This window comes from Vicugna pacos, chromosome 4 (genome assembly GCF_048564905.1).
Source record: "Vicugna pacos chromosome 4, VicPac4, whole genome shotgun sequence".
In the NCBI taxonomy this organism is placed as follows: domain Eukaryota; kingdom Metazoa; phylum Chordata; class Mammalia; order Artiodactyla; family Camelidae; genus Vicugna; species Vicugna pacos.
In genome coordinates, this window is record NC_132990.1 from 2,057,463 (window position 1) to 2,063,462 (window position 6,000).

Sequence of the window (6,000 nt, forward strand, 5' to 3'; positions counted from 1 at the left end):
TCTTTTTGAGAAAATGAAATTTAAGCTTTCTGTAAAGACGGCTTTAAACTTGTACAAAATTTTCTAGAGAGCGTCTACTTCCCAAAAGATTCAGAATCGCTGCATTACTAAGCCAAACACCAAGGTGCAATGCAATGGTACAGACTAGTCCAGAAGAGCCATGTATCAGTGACCGGGCTATGGTGGCTGCTAAGAAGAAACAGCCCCCATGCATAAATCACAGGATTGCTCTGGCCCCTCACATCCACTGGAGAGCTGTACCTGCACAACAGCATCCAGCTACCACGGGGCTCTTGGGGGAAGGAAGAGCAGAAAGAGGAGGGAGATTAACCTTACCAGGTTACTTCACATTCAGGGAAGTAATCTCTTCCCTTTAACCACAATCCAAGGCCTCTACCACTCCTCCCCACTCCATGACTCCTTCAGACCTCTTCAGCCTCAACTTCCTGTTCAGCAATTTGAGACACCCTCCTTGACCTTCACTTGTGTTTACCTCAACAGATTTTGTAAAAGCATCCAAAAAGCATTTTTGTTTAAAATAAATCTCACGATCTCCCTTGCTGCACCTGCTCCCATTTTTAATCCCACTAGCAGTTCCACTATTCCTTCCCATTCCCTGACATTCTGAGTCACCTTAATACTACTGGATGATCCCCACATTCAACTGATCACCAAGTCACGTGGGTCTGACTTCTAAGCCCATCTCTCTGTTTCCTTTCCTTCATTCCCAGGTCTTCATAACCTGTTGTATTAAGTCAAATTTTACCCAAGATGTGGGTCCATCTCCAGCCTTTTCACAGACTACTTATATCCTATTAACATACACCCCACAAATGTATAAAATATGGACAAAGATATTAACTGAAGCATTTCTATAGACAAATACCTGAAAACAACTTAAATATCCTTGAATAGATAACAGACTAAAATAAATTATGGTGCATCAATACTGTGCAGGCATTAAAAATAGTAAATCATGATCTATAAATATACATATTACATATACTGAAAAAGAAAAGAGCAAGTGACATTTACAGCAACTTATACTATGGATATTATAATATCATTTTAAAGATATATATTATATATATACACACATACATATACTAAGTCTATTTAAGTAATTCTGCATTTGAATTTAGAAGGCTACCCACCAAACTTAACCATGGCTACCACCAGAGTAGGATTGGATGAGGAAGGCATTAAAGAGCAGATTTTTGTTACTTCATATTAATCTGCTTTGATTTTTTTTGAGTATATATTAACTTTATCATAAAAAACTTTAAAACTAAAGAGAAAAATAAATACTATATAGCCTAAACACCACCTTCCTACTGGAAAAGTATCATTTCTGTATTTAATAATATTAAAAAAAAGGGGGGGGAGAGTACAGCTCAAACAGTAGAGTGCATGCTTAGTATACACAAGGTCCTAGGTTTGATTCCCAGTATCTCCTCTGAAAATAATAAATAAATGAGTAAAACCTAATTACTCCCCCCACTAAAAGAAAGGCCCCTCACTCCCAATGGTTTCTATACAAACTTTTCAGTGGGGCCCTCAGGGCCACCATGATCTTACCCCCAGTTACTACTCTTGACCTTTTACAAAACCCAAGCTCCAGCTACATCACACCCTTGGACACTGCTGAGAAAACAAAGCTGCTTTACTGCCATACAGCTTTCTCGTATCAGACCCTTTCTCCACATACTCTAGCACTGCTTAGCTTAAAGGTACTCTTCTCTATGGGACTTCCACCAGTCCACCCTTTTCAAAACTAATATCCCCCTTCTCTGAATCTGTTCCTCTCCTATACATTGCGCTTTATTTGTTTTCCATGTCCCACACATTCTCCAACTCAACTTTAAACTTGTTGCTGGCAAAAGTATCTTACTATCTAACCTCCAGTGTGTGCTTACACACGTTAAGTGCTCAAAAACATTTGTTTGTTAGCATCCTTAGTTTCCATCAGTAATACTCCTCCTACCTGCCTTTCCAATCTATCCCACTCCATGGGCTCTTCTTGGCAAGGATAATGGTTAAGACACTGGCTTTGGAATTTGACAGTTTTGGTGCCACCACTTAGTATGTGAGCTATAGGAAAAGTTACTCCACCTTTAAGCCTCAATTCTTTCATCAGTAAAATAAAGGCTGTAAACACTCACAATGCTAATTTAATGTTAAGTGAAATAATGGCTATCGCAGCCTGCAACAATCACGTCATTGATGTAAACTATTATTACTTCTTTGTCCACAAATTCTACTCTGTTGCCCTTGCTCAGTCACTATTTCATCTTTCCAAAAACATTTAGGGTGCAATCTACACTTAGTTGCCTTCTCTTCCCTATAATTCATTCTTTAATCACTTATGAAGAGGATGTACTGTCCACCACTTTACTGATATTTATTTTTTTTTAAAGTTCATCATATTACTAGAAATCTCTAAATCAATTGCTTTTCCTCTAGATTCATACTTTCTGAGCTCTCCGCAAAACCTGAACGCTAGAAGTAATATTGTCCCACCTAATAAAAAAACTCGTCTTCTGGACTCATTTCAAACACCACTTAAAGAAAAAAGTCATAAATTCCTAAGGTTGGAAATCACATCTTTCCTCCCACACACCCTCAGCTGCAGTGACTACAGCAACTTCCCACCTCCTGAATCATACACACTTTAAAATCCTTCTATACTTTATACTATGGTCCCTTGAACCCTCCCCCTCCAGCTCCTATTCATCTTCAAGGTCCCAAACCCACTGCAGTTCCTGAGAAGACTTCTCCCACCTCCAAATCCCACTGAAGAACTATCTTCCTCCTCTGTGCGCTTGGAATATTGTATTATTAGACTGTGAGAACCGAGGACGGAGGACGCTGTGCTTACTTCCCTCTAATCCCAGACAACCAGCAATAAATGCTCCTTCATGGGAGCCTAAGACTTGATTTGTTCTTAGGAATGCCTAGACTTCCAAGTAATTTCGTCCACCTTCTGCACGTCTCCAGCCAGCTCGATCCACCAAATTCTCACAACCACCCAACGGTTTAAGTGTTACCAGTATCTCAGGCTGAAGCTGAGGAACTTCAGGTTGAAACCCTCGGCCCCCCCGAGAGTCAGATCAGGATTGGTACCTGGTTCTGAGTTCTTTCGCCCAACTTAGACCGCCTCCTAATATACTCCTAAGAAGCCGATATGCACACAAATTAACGCACAGCTCATGGGAAACAAAAAATCTGTATCCAAGAGGACCATGGGTCCCCTCGGGCAGAAAGGGGAGTACCAGCGGGGCCCGTGGGCAGGACGAGGTGACCTGAAGCGGCCGTGCGGGCAGGACAGAGTGACCCGAGGGGCCCCGCGGGCTGCACGGGGCGTACCTGAGGGGCCTCCGGGCTGGAGCACCCCGAAAGGAGCCGCAGCTACACCAGAGGTGTCCAGAGGTGATGCAACGCCCTGAAAGCGTGGAGCTAGGAGGAAGGGGCCGGTCTGTGCCGACCAATCAGGGCGCGCCGCCTGACACCCATCAACAAGCCGGGCGCCGATTGGCCGCGTGGGGCGCCGGTCATGCCCGCCCGACCCGGCACTGCGGTGTGCACGGCAAGGCGAGTTTGCGACTCCGCTGAACGGCTGCCGCCGAGCGGTGGCCGCACGCCGCGCCCTTCACGCAGCTAGGGCGACGGTGATGGACACGGCTGTTTGGGGCCTGCGGGGTGGGGACGGACTGGGAGAGGCACCGACAGGAAGCTGATGTTGTGCGTCCTGACGGGGCGTTGTTCACACGGCCCTTTGTCGGTGTTCACCTCTCTGAACACAGGACATTTCACCACGCGTACACCAAATCCAGCGACAGTGGCCTCAGTAATTACACGATGGGGCCGTGAGTGCGCAGTTGCAAGGCTTCTCTGCTAGGTGACCGTTAAGGAAAGCAGCCCTGGGCACTGGGTCTATGTTGTTTTTTTTTTTACTGTAGTGGAGACCTGTACCAAACCACTCAGGTGTATGCAAAAATTAGGAGTCCTGGTGCGCGGGCTAGGCCTGCTGAGACCCTGGAAGTGAGTCACAGAAATCTGCATTTTAACACGCATCTCGGATAACTCTGCTGTGCACTAAAATCCCTGACCTATCTGAAGAGACTCTCCTGTTTCTCAGGGAAATGCAGAGGCCACAGAACTGTTTGAGAGGAGCTGAATGGTGGTCAGTGGTGCACATGGAAGCCTCTCCTTTGTCCTTAAATTCCACCTCCAGAGGTCTCATGGATTTTACTGCAGAAGTTATGGTAAACGGCCGTATGGAGAAATAATAAAAAATAATAAAAAGGAAATACCTGACAACTAGCTTTAGGATTATTGTATTTTAATGCTTTCTGTACTGAAAACAATGTTTTTGCTTATTTCTTTGCCTGCTTACTTATGTATTTATTATCACTGCTGTGGGTCTGCCCAGCACCTTCTGGATCTGCTGTTTAAAAATAAAAAGGCTGTGCAGAGGACAGTGGACGTCAGGTATTGGCACCAGACTGTAATGGAAATTTTAGCCCTTGACAAGTTGGAGTAATTGTGTGTAACCACTTAAGTGTATTCAATAGAGGACAGAAAAACAAAACAAAACAAAACGATCTGCCTAAGAATGTGTATAAACCATCCCTTGACAAGTTTAAATAAGACATTTTGATAGTCTGTGCAGCATTCATTCAAGTCACTTACGGTTTAGGAACACCCTAAAGGGATTAGAGTAGGGGATTTCATGTCCTTGCCCAGAAGGGTAACTCTCTATTCAACAACTTAACTCACTTGAACATACATGTTTAGTAGGCAATCTTTAGCTCATTAACTAGAAGTACTTGGAACGTTTTAATGTTCACATCCCTGAAGTTGCCACCCTGCTCACTTCATTTTTATCATCTGTCCAGACAGCCCAGATCACAACAGGACAGAGGGCTTCCAGACAGATGTGTCCAGGGAAAAAAGGTAGGGAAGATAGCTCTGATTATTTTTAAACATCTGATGTCTAAATGTAATGTCTAAAATGGAAAAACCAAGAAATCATAGCATCAGCATGTTGGGTAGAAATTCAGAGATAAATTATCACAGGAAACGTAAAATTGAAGGTGGCTGTATCTGGGGAGTAGGAACTGGGGATGCACAAGGCTACTTGATGTCACTTATCCGATCTAGAGATAGAGGGTGTAACAGACTTAAACATGGCCACAAATTGGACACTCTTCCCACCGAGAGGTGAGTATCCGTGTGCCCTCACTTTGAGTCTGGGTGGGCTTAGTGTCTATTTTAACCTGTTGAATATAGTGGAAATAACTGAGCCAGTCTCTGGGCCAGGCCTTAAGAGATTGGGAGTTATCTGCTTCCTGCTCCTGAAACCTAGTTGCCATGCTGTGAGGAAACAAATGGACAGGCTCGGGGTGAGCAGGCCATCTTACAAGTGGACCCGCCAGCCCCCGCTGGGCCACTCCCATGACACTACACGAAGCAGAGATGAGCAGTCCCCACTGAGTCCTGACCCAATTGCTAAATTGTGAACCAAACAAATGATAGTTAAAGGGATGGCTTGTTATGCAGCAATAGAAAAGAAGGTAGAAGTATAATCAAGAGAAAGTGGAATATTTGGATTATTTATCCTATAAAGTCTGAAGTACTGGAAATACAGGAATCCCTAATGACTCTTCAGCTACTCAGTTCCTTGGACCCTGTCTACTGAGTACTCACTAGCGCTAGACATAGTTCTAGGCAGTGCAGACATAATGGTTAATAAACCAGGTGACATCCCAGCCCTTGCAGAGTTTACATTTGATCAAGAGGTAAACCAGTAAATACTTAATTGCAGATATACACACTATGGCTGAAGGATAATTCCTTGGGACTTCATACATAAAGCATTAATTCTGTACAGAGCCCAGTTTGATAGAAGGCTTATCTGTCTTGAATTCTAGCCAAGTTGATTTAAGGAGGTATTAAATCTGCTTTCCTATCTGGACCTAGGGTCCTGACTCCTAACTG

At 43.8% G+C, this 6,000-nt stretch overlaps 1 protein-coding gene and 1 non-coding gene across 2 annotated transcripts in view; both read right to left on the reverse strand.

The window, feature by feature from the left end:
- IARS1 (isoleucyl-tRNA synthetase 1) overlaps nucleotides 1-3,470 on the reverse strand; it is a 67,422-nt gene extending 63,952 nt beyond the window's left edge. The window contains exon 1 of the mRNA XM_072959065.1: nucleotides 3,367-3,470. The gene's annotated coding sequence lies outside the window, so the exon portion shown is untranslated. The remainder of the gene's footprint in view (nucleotides 1-3,366) is intronic.
- On the reverse strand, nucleotides 159-291 carry LOC116279985 (small nucleolar RNA SNORA84). The gene has a single exon (XR_004189309.1). It is a non-coding gene; the product is annotated as a small nucleolar RNA SNORA84 (small nucleolar RNA).
- Nucleotides 3,471-6,000: the final 2,530 nt, after the last annotated feature.